We start from the raw sequence: 15,020 nt of genomic DNA, 5'->3' as shown, positions 1-15,020 counted from the left end.
CTGATTCGAACTTTATCCCTTTAAAATCCATTTTCTTCACAGTCGCCAGATGGATCCTTAAAAATGGGGATCAGATTATCCCTGGCCATTGCTCCTGACGGCTTCCCCTCGCACTGAGTATGAAATCCCAACTCCACCAAAGCCTGCAATGGTCTGGCCCTGAGTGATCTCTGGTGTTATTTGATTTCACTCTTCTCCTCTGGGTCACTAAGTTCTTAATTTCACTCTCCTTTCTCTTTTTCAGACACAGAAAGCACACTCCCTCTCACAGCCCTTTCCCCCTTCCCTGCCTCCCAGCTAGAATTCCCTTCATCAGGTCTAAAGAGGGCTGACTTCTTTCCAGGCTGCCCCCAACTCAAATACCATCCTCTCTTTCTCTGGCCAGTGTCTAAATTCACCAACTCAATGTTCACCTTCATATGCCCCAAACATTACTTGCTATTCAATGGATTGCACTGTTTTATTTTGTTCACCGCACCAATCACAATCTAAAATTACCTTGACTGTTTATTTTTTTTAAATGTGTTTATTACTTGTTGACTGGGTAGTAAGGACGATGGGAACGGGGCATGCGCCTGTCCTGTTGAGCCTGTATTCCCAGGGCCTAAGAACCTGGCATACAGCACGAATGCCATAAAAGGCTGTTACATCAATGAATTACTGACAATGAGAGGTAATAAATCCATCGAAATGTGAGGAAGCCACAATCGTTCCTAGTTTTGGCTGCTGAGATGTATTCGCTTTATCTATCTAATGGACACTTTTGCATTTTTCCATTTTAAAAACTGCTTGTGCAGAGAGAGTTGACTTTATCCCATGACGTTACGTGTAGATCTTCCTGGCTGTATCCCACGTGAGAGACAGCATCTCTCTGATCTTTACCACCTTAACGTGACCTGTCATTTGAACCCCTGGATTATATTGAGGGTTCTTCTATATCATCAGTACCTGCCTTTAGAGCTTTTAAAATAACTTGGCTCCAGCAAATGAATTTTGTAAGAGTTGAAGTTACTGACTTTTCTGAGAGAGCTCTTTTCCAGCTCTTCTTTGTTTTCAAAAGAACATAAGAATTTGGTATTTCGAATATAACACTTTCATCCCGTATCATTGACAATCTACTGTGATAAGTATTTGTTTATACTTTGATCACCCTGCTATGCGGTGATTTTTCTGGAAGGGAGGGGACTTCAAGACGTTCTCAAAATATGGAAAACAGAACATACAGTAGGGATCTTCATATACTTTGAAAAATATTGAACACAATCAGTACAGTAGCATCTGATAACGAATAGATTCAATGCCATTATCTAAAAAAGTTCAGATCAACTTTCTTCCATTCTGCCTTTTTTTAGTCCAATAGCTACATTAGAAAAAATTTAAGGTAGTATAACTAGAAAATCAGTCACGTTGCAAGAATCATGGTTATAAATCAAATAGGAAATTGTCTGGTCTGCATGGTCCAAGGGTGAATTCCTCAAGACTTGTAGTTCAGATTCTGCTGGACAATTAACAGCTGCAGCATGTTTCTGACATATGGTTTAACAGATTAATCAGTTTCAAATTATCTACTGAACTGTTAATACTAGAAAAAAATAGATTTGTGAGGCTTTAAAAAAAAGTTTTTGTCTCCTCTAAGTCGATCTTCTATTTTCAGAGAAATAAATCCTATCACAAAAAATAATATCAACTTTTACCCTTTGTGTAATACAGAAAAGGTTGTGAAATTTAATTCATATCGCTTCATGAAAAAAAGGCAATGGTATTCAAAAATAGCATCAACTGGGCTTCCCTGGTGGCCCAGTGGTTGAGACTCCGCCTGACGATGCAGGGGACACGGGTTCGTGCCCCGGTCCGGGAAGATCCCACGTGCCGCGGAGCGGCTGGGCCCGTGAGCCATGGCCGCTGAGCCTGCGCGTCCGGAGCCCGTGCTCCGCACCGGGAGAGGCCACAGCAGTGAGAGGCCCGCGTACCGCAAAAAAAAAAAAAAAAAAAAAAAAAAAATAGCATCAACTATTTGCCCTGGAGCCAGGCAGAGGTTTTAATCTCTAAAATAATGGTGAACAGTGCCCTTTCCTTTTTTTTTTTTTTAACTTAACTTCTAGTCTTGTAAGGAGGCAGAGGTACCTAGCACTTTTAATAAAGCAATCATTTGAAGAGTGTCAAGGTCAACTGCAGTATGCCTAAATGAACTTGAGGACTCTAGCTGTCAAGGGCAATCTTCCTACAGATGAGGTTATTTTGTATTGCAATTTGTTGGTTCACTGGTAAACGTCTCAGTTTTTGACCCTCTAGTTTCATTTACTGGTTAATTCAAAGACAGTATTCACAAATAAGATGCAATGTACTTATTGACAACCAAGTCTATTTCCTAGTCTACTTAACCCACTTCCACTTTTAAATAATTAACTGAAGAGCTATAGATAAACATCCTCTGGTGTTCCTGACTCAAGTCACGTCAGATTTGATCATGCACTTGACTGGTACAAAGTGGACAGTGGACCATTAGACAGTCAATAAAGTGAAGCTGTTGAAGAATGTTTAATTAATAGACAAATATTTACAGTATGTTAAGATAAAGAAAAATGGGCCATGAAACAGTGCTTATGCTATACTCCCTATTTTATCAAGTTTATATTTATAGACCAGAAAATGGCTGAAAGAATATGTAAACCAAAATGTTAACCATAATGTCACATTTATGATGATAATTGCGACTTTTATTTTCCTGTTTCCTACTTTTTTTGAAATGTTCTTCAAATAACATGTATTGATTTTATAATAAGATATGAAAAATAACTAGTATTAAGGATAACTCCTCAGTGATTATGAATTTAAGATGATATGCATTCATTTATTCATTCAACAATTATTTATCAAGTGCCCACAGTAGGTATGCAGCCGGGAACAACACAGAGTTTTCTATTATAATAAATAACACATTTTAAAAATACACAGTGTATCAGATGGTGATAATTACTATGGGGGAAAATAGAGCAGGGAAGGAACTTGAGGGTACCTACTAGGGGTTGCTGGGGGGTGAGTTAATGTCCTTTCAATGAGGCATCTGAGAAGCCCTCATTGATAAGATCATTTTGGGGCACAGATTTCATGGAAAAGAGGGAACAAGCCATCAGGTTTCCTAATATCTGTGGAATGGTGGTTTCAGGGCAAGAAATAAAAGTAAGAAAGACCAGGAGCAGGATGGACACGAAGGCCAGTGTGGAAGGAGCAGAAGCGTGGGGTAAACAAAAAGGAAACAGACCAGACAGACAATGGGGAGTGAGGGACAGGCTGGGCTTGTAGGTCCTTGGAGGGGATTGGAAGGAGTTGGGCTTTAGCAACCTTCAAAGGTCTTAAGTCCTTAGAGCAGAAAATGTGATATTTTACCAAATTTAATATAAAGGAAGTGAAAGTTTAATGTATTATTTTTAACATCTTTAATGGAGTATAATTGCTTTACAATGGTGTGTTAGTTTCTGCTGTATAACAACATGAATCAGATATACATATACATATATCCCCATATCTCCTCCCTCTGTGCCTCCCTCCCTCCCACCCTTCCTATCCCACCCCTCTAGGTGGTCACAAAGCACCCAGCTGATTTCCCTGTGCTATGCGGCTGCTTCCCACTAGCTATCTATTTTACATTTGGTAGTGTATATAAATCCTAATGTATTTTTTTTCCTGCAAATATTTTTCAAGGTTTTATTGCAAACCAAAGTTGGTTTATCACACACACAAAAAGGTGTGTGGTAGGGAGGGGGGAAAGAATTGTACATTATTATAACCATGTTAATTACAGTACATTAAAATGGTGGTTTACATTACAAATAAGCCTGTAAGTTTAAATATACTAGTGTTATAACCCAATGTACAGACTTTCTTTATACAATACATATAATTATCAGGAATGCAAAAAAGAAACAAAAAACCAAAAACATAAATAATGCCCATTTTACAGGTGATATTTTAAACAATGAAAACACCAGGCTCTGACTGACAAGTGGGGCATTGGTCCATAAAAACCTTTTCTAAAAACGGAAATATTTGTAGCAGCAATGCTTCTTTAAGCATCTGGATACAAGTCACTGCAAGACCATTTTCGATAAATATTAGTTATTAACTATATCTTACAAAAAAACAGCCTACACATACATTTATCTTCCAAATATGGAAGAAACACACAATGTCCCACGTTGCAGTGTCCTGCAAGTGTCACATTGATGCTTATAACTGAGTCCTTCTGTGAGCAAGCATACCACACCCATACGGCCGATCACACAGGGAGTCCACAAGGAAAAACAGAACGGAAACACTCGGCAACAGGAAGAACTTTGGAGCTAACGCGATCTCATCAGAAAAGGCACGTTTCATAAGATGCGTTATCACGGCCCGGACAGACCTTCAGAAGCTCCTTCTCCGAACAGCGTCCTCCTTCGAATGAGACCACTGCATCTGCCTGGGGCGGCCCTCTACTGCTCATTTCAGAGATAGCACCACATTGGAAGGAAGAATAAGGAAAACCTCCCGAGCTCACTGAGGAGGATGTGCTCTTCGAAAAGCTTCCAGCAAACAGTGTGCAGTAAGATTGCCAAGATGTGCAAGCTTCCAGGGATGCGCAAATTCTCTTTTAAGATGTCCTGTCAGCTGGCAGCTCTGCCAAAAGGCTAACTAAAACATTTAAAAAACGCCCGTAAAATGCTTCACAGCCAACCCTAAGACCATTCAGAGGAAAGAGTCCACGGGAGGTGCGTAGGAAAAGCCCAGGAAGGCCTCGGCCGCTTCCTTGACGCTGGCTGGGAGGAGGATACTGTCGGGCGACCGACCGATGGAGTTGGGGACCGGCTCTTTGGGAAACTCGGGATCAAAGTGCCACAGGTCGCTGGGTCCACTCACATTTGGGTTAAAAGGGGGAGTAATCTTCTTATTAATGAGATCATCCCAGTTAATTAGGGAGAAGAAGACGTGATTCCTCATCTCCATAAAGTCAACCTTGGCACCAAGCCTCTCTGTCCTGTCCTTCTGCAGGAGGCCCTCCAGGACGTGTCTTGCAGAATTTGTAATATTTGGCTTCAACTGGAGGGGTTTGTTCAGCATGTTGTCGTACATCTCAGCTGTGTTTTGGCTATAAAATGGAGGCAGGCCATACAGCATCTCATATAAGACAGCCCCCAGACACCACCAGTCCACGGTCCTATCATAAGGCTGCTTATGAAGCAGGTGCAAGGTACTCGGGTGTGCCGCAGAAGGTGGATGTCGTGCCATTGTGTTCAGCATTCTCCTTGCAGAGTCCAAAGTCAGTAAGAACAATGTGTCCCTGGGAACCCAGCAAAATATTCTCTGGCTTTAAGTCTCTATAAACGATGTTCAGAGAGTGCAGGTAACCCAAGGCACTGGCTATTTCAGCAGCATGGCACCGAGCCTGTGGTTCCAGGAAGCATCGCTCCCTCTGGAGACGGTAGAACAACTCTCCACCATTCATGGAGTCTAGGACAAAGTACAGCTTGTCTGGAAAGAGAAGTGGAGGCCCACCAGGAAAGGGTGTTTCACGTTCTTCAGGAGAACATTCCGCTCTGACATAATATGCTTTTCCTCCTTCTCTTTCAGGACCGCTTTCCTGGTGGAGGAGAAGGGTTGGCATTCATGAGCGCAGGCTCCTGAGGTTGGGAGATTTTCAAAATGGACTGAACTTCAGGGTGTTTGCATGCATAGGAGTTACTGGCAATCTTCTGAATAAAGTTGTTCAGGCCCATCCTTCTCTGTTTCATGAAAGCGATGAGAATTGCTACCATGCCCCTCATCCTGGAGTAAGTCAGGGTGTCCCCAGCAGCCTTGGTTTTCACCGTCATCACCACAGAGATGGAGCACGCAGAGGCGTCAGACACGGGAGACCGGCTCAGCCAACACTCTGTGTTTTTTATAAGACCGATTTTTACAGCAGTTTTATGTTTACAACGAAACTGTGAGGGCAGTACAGAGATTTCCCATACACCCGCATTCCAACACAATTATCAACATCACTCCCAAGAATGTTACATTTGTTACCGATGATGAACCTACATCGACACATTATAATCTCCCCAAATCCATAGCTTATTTTAGGATTCACTCTTCATGTCATACATTTAATGGGGGCTTGAACAAATGATGATGACATCCATGCATCACTGTAGTGTCACAGAAGAATTTCACTGCCCTAAAAATACCCTTTGCTACATCTATTCATCTCCCCCAAACTCCGATTTTATTTTACTGTCTCTATCATTTTGCCTTTTCCAGAATGTCATATAGTTGGAATCACAGGGCATGTGGCTTCTTTCACTTGGTGGTATGTGTTTAACTCTCCTCCATGTCTTTTCATGGCTTAATAGCTCATTTCTTTTTAGCGCTAAAGAATATTTCATTGTCTGGATATATCACAGTTTCTTTATCCATTTACCTACTGAAGGATATCTTGATTGCTTACAAGTTTTAGCAATATGAAAAAGCTGTAATAAACATCCAGGTTTTTGTCAGGGGTAAGGACAGTTTGATGTTTTAATATTTAACGAAAACATGGGAGGATAAGAAAAAATTCATTAGATAGAAAATGAAAGACAAGAACATTCCAGGCAATGGAATCAGTATCACAAAAAGGCATAAGTATAGGAATGCCTACTGTCTTTAAGGAGGAATGAGACACAAGCTAACAGAATCTTAAACAAAACAAAATAAAACAAAACAAACAAATAAAAAACCTCAACAACTTATTGCACCTGCCTGACATGCTCTTTTCCCAATTTTCTCTTGGATAACTTATCACATCTTAAATGACAGGAGAAGAGACCTTCTCCAACTCTACCATACGTTAAGCTACATTTAGTCTGTCTCCTTTCTTTCTCAGAGAACCTACTCCCTTTCCTTTGTAGCAACTATGATGAATAGGACTCATGTACTCATCTGCGCATTTCCTTTTTTAACGATGACTCCACCGTGAGCCGTTCATCCTCACGGATGAAGTTCTCGATAGTTTGCTTCACTTCTCTGTTCCCAGCACATGGCACAGTGACTGGTGTCCAGAATGAATGAGCAGCAGATGGTACAGCGGGTAGCAGTCATTGAATTCATAGAGGGTTTGATCAGGATAAGGATGCTAAGGCCAAATTGTGTAGAAAAATCTCATTTGTTCATTCCTGTTTTGCTTGTTCTCAATTATTCTCTCAACAAATGTTTATTAGGTGCCTATTATGTTTAAATCTAGGTATCTTTTTTTTTTTTTTTTTTTTAATTGCGGTAGGCGGGCCTCTCACTGCTGTGGCCTCTCCGGTTGCGGAGCACAGGCTCCGGACGCACAGGCTCAGCGGCCATGGCTCACGAGCCCAGCCACTCCGTTGCATGTGGGATCCTCCTGGACTGGGGCACGAACCCGTGTCCCCTGCATCAGCAGGCGGACTCTCAACCACTGTGCCACCAGGGAAGCCCTAAATCTAGGTATCTTTTATCCAAGACTTCACAGGCTAGTGAATTCCACGCTATAAATGTGGGTTATACTCTGTGGGCCTTGAGAAACCACTTAAATGTTTTGCTTAATAGGGTAGTGATATGATCCAATCATATCTATATTTTAAAAGAAAGAACACTTTGGCAGCGGGGTGAAGGAGACTTGGAGGTATGTTCTGGAAACGATCAGAATATTACATTATAAATTAGAAGTTGCACGAAGGTGAACAGAAGCCAGTGGCAGTGGGCTTATACGAGGGGGAAGATGCAAAAGATATTTTGGAAGGTGACTGAAGTTGGTTTTACAGGATGTGTGAAGTAATAGAGAAAAGAGAGGCAAACATTACTGAGATTTCTTATGTGCGTGACAGTAGTGTGAGTTTTTCACCAAGTAAAGACTATAAAATATGCTATTGGATTCATTTGCCTGAATTGTTTATTAAAACAAGAAGTTGAGTCATTTAAGAGCATATGCTGAGATTATATCTTTACTTTAGTTAAAAGTTAGGCTATTAACTAAAATTATCGGTCATAGGTTCTGTAATTCATTTGTTGAAACAATAAAGTTTACTTAACTAGGAAACAGAAAGCCAAGAATACAGCACCTATAAAACCTCCCTAAGACCCTTCAGATTCTCACTGGCCTTCTTTAAGACAAAACTATCCAGTGCTTCGCTTTACATCTACATATTAAATTGCAAAACTTTGTCTCCTTCACCAAAATACTTTGCTGTTGAAGAAGATTTCTCCAGCAAGTACAGTTCCCTTATTTGGTGTTCTGCTAACTTGGTACCTTTCTTCATAACGGTAAACAGTTGTGCACTAATGCCTGTCCATTCCAACTTCTGATGGACTTTTCTCTCACCTTTTTTTCTTCTTATGACATTTGTTTTTATCTTGTCCTTTCTAATGTCTTTGGCTTTAAGCACATGCAAATTTCCCTAGTTGAGGAAGAAATCCTTTTAATGTCACTGCTGACTCTTCCTCTCAGAACCAGGCCCCTTGTATAAGAGTTCTGTATGCCACCACTAAGTAAATGTCCTGGGAACTTGGGACAAATCTAAAAGGAAAAACATGCTGTATTGATATCCAGGGATGTATTCTATTCCAAAGAAAGTCACTTGCCTCGATATATATTTTTTGACAATGTTTAAATTCTAAACAAAACTGTTTTTTCAGAAGGCTTCTATAAAAGGCAAAACCCATACCAAATGAAAAGAAAACAGAAACAAAATAATTATTTTCAAATACACACATGTAGATGGAACGGAAGTCAGAAAAGGAGACTGACTGGATCATTTTTGCCACCATTCCCAGCCATGAATGGCAATGGATGGTGCTATTTCACTAGGAGTGCCACCAGTAGGAGGGTTTTGAGACAAGCAGACAGGGTCTGAAGCATGACTCTGGTCTTACATAGGCAAGGACAGGATGAAGTCAAGCCCAGAAAATTCAGATCAAGAAGGAAAAATCAAAAAGATTGCCAGCTGTAGGCAAATAAGGACCAGAATCCAGCTACGCTGCTGAGACCCAGTCCTGGGAGAAGCTCTTCCATCTCTGTGGTTCTTTACACAAACTGCTGGGCATGAGAAAAGAAGCCCTACAACCTCAGGAATTTTTAATAGTTAAAAGGAAATCTTACACTTTCCACAGGGAGGAAGAAAGAGAAACCACAGGCAAGCAAAGGCCCAGAAATGAGACTAATTAGAGGTTCCAAAATTAAGTTTGATTAATATGCCAAGTGCATTTGGGGAAATGGTAAAGAACAGGGATTGAAAGTAAGTAGTGTGCTGAGCCTTGAAAACTAGCAGATAATTTTCAATCTGCTGCGGAAGGGAATTGGGAACAATCGAACGTTTCTAAATAGAGAAATTACAGAGTAAAAGTACAGGGAAAATTACCAAAAAATAAACACTGCTTGGTTTTTAAGCTTTTTTAGAGAGGGAGGTTCCCAGAGAATGAATTCCAGATGAAAAAAAAAATGCATCTTGAGAAAACAATGCAATCAGAAATAAACAGGAAATGGAGACAACCCAATTCACAGAATTCTGTAAAGTTCAAGCAGCTACTGAGAGATGACGAAAGTTGCTGATTTTACATTTTGAAATAAGACGCAGAGCCATCGTAGTGAGAAAATAAATGAGACATATATATTCATGACCATCACAAGGGAGAGATGCCCGCAGTCTCATGGAAACCATCACACTGTTTTCCCAACACACCTGCATTTTTACACAAGTTGGCCTCCAAACTTGAATTTAGAAAAACTGAGTGCTAATTTCTACTCAACCTCCAACTATCTTGAGCAAATCCCATATTCACAGTGAATCTCATTTTCTCCATCTACAAAGAAGGAGGATGGGACATAAAATCCTCAGGGTCCCTTTCATGGTTGACATTCCCGGATTCTCTAATGTCATAAAATGCTCATGAGAGTACAAAATTTTAAAGAGCTACCCTGTTCCTTACTCTCCAAAAGATGCTTGCTTAATCATTTCTTGTTTACACAAAGGAAGTCAAAGTATTTCAAGAAAATTACAATATAGATCTCTTAATGCTGGCATGAATTGATAGCAAAGCACTGAAAGAAAATTCTTTTGCGCCGTACGTATTTCTCTCTCTGCGCTGGAAGCACGTATTGTGATCTAAATGAGCCATTGTAAGTAACGGATAATGACACTGCATTCCTTTGTCAATAAAGCCTGAGATATGCCTCCAACTCTGCTCATTTGAACATCCCCAGATTTTCAAGAATTGACATTCATTTCCTCCTGCTCTCCTAGCACGAGTGGCTGGTCTTGTTTTATCATCACAGTTGAAAGGCGGGGTGGATTAGAAATAACTAGAAGTCAGAACCTGGATCTATATTTAGGGAGCAGTCCTGTAAAATTAATATTTTTGATAGTACTAAACATGTGTTTTATAAAGATTATTTAAAATCGTCATAGAAACAAATATATATATATTACACAAAAGTTTAGTGCGATTTTAAAATACTTCTATATTCATTATTATAATATTCCTTATATTGTAGCTCTATAATTTCAAATAGGCTAAGGATAGGGAAAGATGGAGAGTAAAAGCACAGGCTGGGGAGTTAGAGTAAGGACGCCTAGAACTGCATCCTGGTTTACCTCTCAATATTATGTGTTCCTGCCTGCATCTCTTAATGTCTTAGAGCCTCACTTCTAGCTTAGGTAAGATAGTAGTTAAATCAAAATTAATAAAGTTAAGCATCAGTAGGCAGCCTACATTTACAGATGAAGTTTGGGGAGGGGGGAGTGATGCAGATAATAAACATCTCTTGCTGGATGGGATTTTAGAGCTCAGAAAAGGATAGAACATGAACAGATACCTACCATACAGTATTCAGTGCTGTAATAGAGATATAAATGTCACAAGAAAGTGACACGGGTGTATAGGGGTAGAATAACTAATTTTGTCTAGAAGATAACATCACCAAGCATATCACTATATTAGTGGAGAGTTCCACAAAATTATATAAAAGAAAATGCTTTTTAAACTTTAAACTCACATAGGAATATTAGTTTCTTTCACTTATATAATTGAATAAACAACACTGGAGTTGACTATTTGATATTTTCCATATTTCTCATGATGAATTTATCTTAATTAAAACATGAGACATTATTAGGTATATAAAGATATACAATTAGTTTGTGCAGGTAGTTGAAAATATTTCATTATCTCTTGCCTGCCTTTGTGTAAACAATGGAGTAGACCACAATATTCCTTTCACCTATTTTTTTTCATAGAAAATCCACTTTGACTCTAGAATTTCAAATTGATGTTTAATTTGGAAAAAAAAATGCATGTCAACTAGAGACATCTGGAGAATTCCTTCAGCTAGCTGCCCACTTTCTATTCATACTCATAATCATTTTTAAATCTTTACTAAGTATATTCTCTTTAAAGAAGTCCACCATCATATGGCAAATAAACCTGTGTTATGAAACCAAGGCAGCCTGTCTGAATTGGAGACCCCACAGGACAAGAATTCCTTCTGTAATAACTGCAGGAATATCTATAACAGAGTCTCCTATAAATAGCACTGTATTATTTGAATGCTTCAATAAATCAGTTTCCAGATGCACTCTGCACAGTTACATTTCCATGATACGTTTTCTGACTATGTCACAAGTTAACCTAAAAAGATTCGAATTTTGTGTTTGCTGTTATTTCATCACTTGACATTCCATATTTCTTATTGTTCAGAACAAAAGAATATGCACGTTTATACATTTTTCTAAGTTCCACTCATTGGTGTGTGTTATTTGAAACATCATATGAAAATGCACTTGCAAGTTACCCTGGAGGTGACACAGCAATTTACAAAGAGAAGTATGAACATCGTGCATTCATGGCAGAGCAATGTTCCCTTTTTGATTTGAGTTTTCTAATACCTACAAATGCCACTGTACACCAATAACAATTCATTTTTTTGGTACCACCATTGGTCATGTGGAAAATATTTTTCCTGGATTTAAAAGAGCACATATATTCAAGCATGCATTTACAGTCTGTCCTTGTTCAGGATATAATTTCATGTAGATTGCAGACATTCTCTACTGTGTCTGATTCATCTCTGAATTTTCATGCCTAGCAAAGTCCCCAACACAACACCAATGCTAGACACATGTTTGTTGGATGACTAAACATGTCTGTTTATTCCTATCTCTTAGGATGGGAAGTTTGTGGGGTTTACAGGCACAAACTCCAGTTACATCTCCAACTAGCACAAACCCTAGAACTGCTGAGTCCAATCCCATTGCAGGAGAATGCCCCCCCAAAATACTCCAGGAGATTGTATTCTGGGTGTTTTTTCCTTCTATAAATTGGGTTATATAATCCAGATATAATGGAGGAAAGACTATCTTTGTGAAATTTGAAGTAGTTTTCTCCTGGAGTAGAAGCAAATTTAATGTGAGCTGCAGCATCTTTTGCTGTTGTTTTTGAGAATAATCCTTTACTTTGAGATGATTAGAATAAATTTTGAGGGAGAAAAAGGAAAATAATTTTGAGAATATGATGTGTGGTTTCCCGAAAATTGCACTTCTTAGAAACAGATCACCTAAAAAGTATTTTCCATCCAAAACTACAGAAGCAGAATAAATAGCATCTCTTTCCTAACCCCTGCCTACATCTGCTACACATTTTGCCCAGGAATTCTAAAAAAGACCTGCAGAAATACTGCTTGGCTCTATGACACAGCAATAGAACTAGTACATGGAGATAATTTGGTCAAGGTCAGCATAACTATTGTGGTCAGGGAGATTCAGTAAAAAAGAAAAAAACAAAAACAATGAACAACCTGCATCATTTAATTTTCTTTCTCAGATAAAAGCCATGATAGGGTGTGTGCAAGACAAATGGTAGTCAGCTGATGTGCGTTTTTATTCCTATTTCCAAGGACAGCAAAAATTGCAATGAAGGATAAATCAAAAGGTATTATTTAATGGACATCCTATTTTCTCCCGGAAGGGGAAACATGTTTTAACCTTACTTTGCTCCTTTTATTGTTTATTGCAGGCCTAACTCTCCATGTTAACACATCTGTTTGTCCCAGGGTTTTATCCATTTTCCTTGAGAATTTGATTCCTACTAAAATAAAATGTTTCTAGGAGAAATACCATTGGAAGGTGCTATCAGGTTCTGAGAAAGAAGGCTTTGAATACAAGCTTTCATGGGTGGTTGGGATGAAAGAAACAAAAGAAAAACATGAAACTATGAGATATGAAACTGCAGGGACAATAAAATTTAGGTCTTGGCTGGAAGCAGGGGAGCCTGTTACTACACCACCAGTTTGTCTTGGACTAGATCCGCCTGTAAATAATTTATCTATGTGTCCACAGAAAAATCAGGAATAAATGTAGTCACAGCTGACATTTTCTCACATAACAGCCTAAAAATAAATTATTAAGCTTATATATTTTTAAAAGATTTTGTAGACTGAATTTTCATAAAGATTCCAAACATCTGGATCTCCATGGAATTTCACCCTATATCTTACTCACCCTTTCCACCACCGCTTAGTATTATAGATAAGTCTAAAAGCAACACCAGATGGTAGAGTGATGGCTGAGAAAGGAGAGCTGGCAAATAAATGTGCGTAAGATGGAAACTTTCAATGATAAACATGGGTGAAACTGGTTTGAGTATTAAGACAATGTTTGCCAAGATCATATAAAAAGAAATCAATTTCCACTTGTATATTCTCTAAGGAATCTATGTTGCTTTAGTAATGTACAAGAGATGAAATTCAACATTATTTCTATGTACTTTGACTTTTCTTTTTCGGTCTCAATTTTATATAATCGAGTCTAGAATGTTGAAAGCCATTCCTACAGTATTTTAAATTACATGGAATTAAAAAAAATACCATAACATGAAAGAGCAATAACATGTTTTAAAATGAATGGTACCACAGATGATACATAAGGAGACTTCCTCTGGTCTATTTTTTTATTCCTGAATTCTGATTTGACTTAAAAAGAATGTACCAATATGTGCACTGGAAAATTGTAGAAAAATACTAGACATAATTAGAAACTTTCATAATTTCTTTTTTGAGAATATATTTTATTTTAATCACATAAGCACACACACGTGTGTATCTGTAGATATACATATGTACATATAAAGCATACATATGTGTATATATGTATCTATAAATAGCACGTACCTGTAAATGTATATATTCTAGATAGGTAGATATTGAGTAGAGAGGGAAAGAAATCTCTCACAATACCTGATATATCATATGCCCTCACTACATATTATCTTTAGCAGGAGAACATCTTAAAAATTAAAGGAGATTCAACAGCTTTGAAACAAACTACAGGTGATTTGTAGTCAAATGGCTGAACTGTAGGCTTGCTGGGCATAAAGTATAAAGACCACAAGCAGAGGTCGATCTATTAATATTTAAGAAACAGCTGAGTCATAAACTGTTTATATCTTAGAAATTGTCTAGTTCACCTCCCGCCTATTTCTATTCAGAAATTTGCCAATCTTCTTAATAGATAGCCATTTAACCTCCATTTAATCAAAAAGTTTACTCTTTTACATGAGCCATTGTCAAACAGTTCCATTAAAAATGTTTCCATTGTATTCTAAATGTTTTAATTATATCGAGTTAAAATCCTTAGCAAATTTTGCAGTCTAAACTGGTGACAGGTGACACAGGATATAAAAAATCATACCTTGGTATAATCATAATAATTGAACTTTCACCTTTTATATCATCATCCTTTTATTGCCTTTTTGTTTCGTAAGAGGAACCACGGTTTGAGGTGAACAAAATTGGGTTTGAAATCCCAGCAATTATACCTAAAAGCTGTATAGACTTGAACAAGCACCTTTTCTCTCTGGGTTTCAATAATCTCACATCTGAAATCAGAATGGTAATTTATATGGTTAAGAAAAAATGAAAAAGAAAAAGGAAGAAAACAGAAGGAAAGAAATAAAACAGAATAAAATTCTGCTTTATTTACAGAACAGAAGTAGAGTCACAGATGTAG

General features: G+C 38.3%; 1 protein-coding gene and 1 pseudogene across 2 annotated transcripts in view; both read right to left on the bottom strand.

Annotated features, from left to right (window-relative positions):
• CNTNAP2 (contactin associated protein 2) overlaps window positions 1-15,020 on the bottom strand; it is a gene marked incomplete at both ends in the record, with an annotated part of 2,035,904 nt that overhangs the window by 1,432,581 nt on the left and 588,303 nt on the right. The window lies entirely within an intron of this gene.
• LOC309966341 (serine/threonine-protein kinase Sgk1-like) lies at window positions 4,726-5,849 on the bottom strand (annotated as a pseudogene). The gene has a single exon. The product of its transcript is annotated as a serine/threonine-protein kinase Sgk1-like (transcript).

The sequence above is a fragment of the Leucopleurus acutus genome (assembly GCF_964270905.1).
Source record: "Leucopleurus acutus genome assembly, chromosome: 9".
In the NCBI taxonomy this organism is placed as follows: domain Eukaryota; kingdom Metazoa; phylum Chordata; class Mammalia; order Artiodactyla; family Delphinidae; genus Leucopleurus; species Leucopleurus acutus.
The sequence above is the reverse complement of the archived record's forward strand: the minus strand, read 5'-3'. Positions and strand labels throughout refer to the sequence as shown.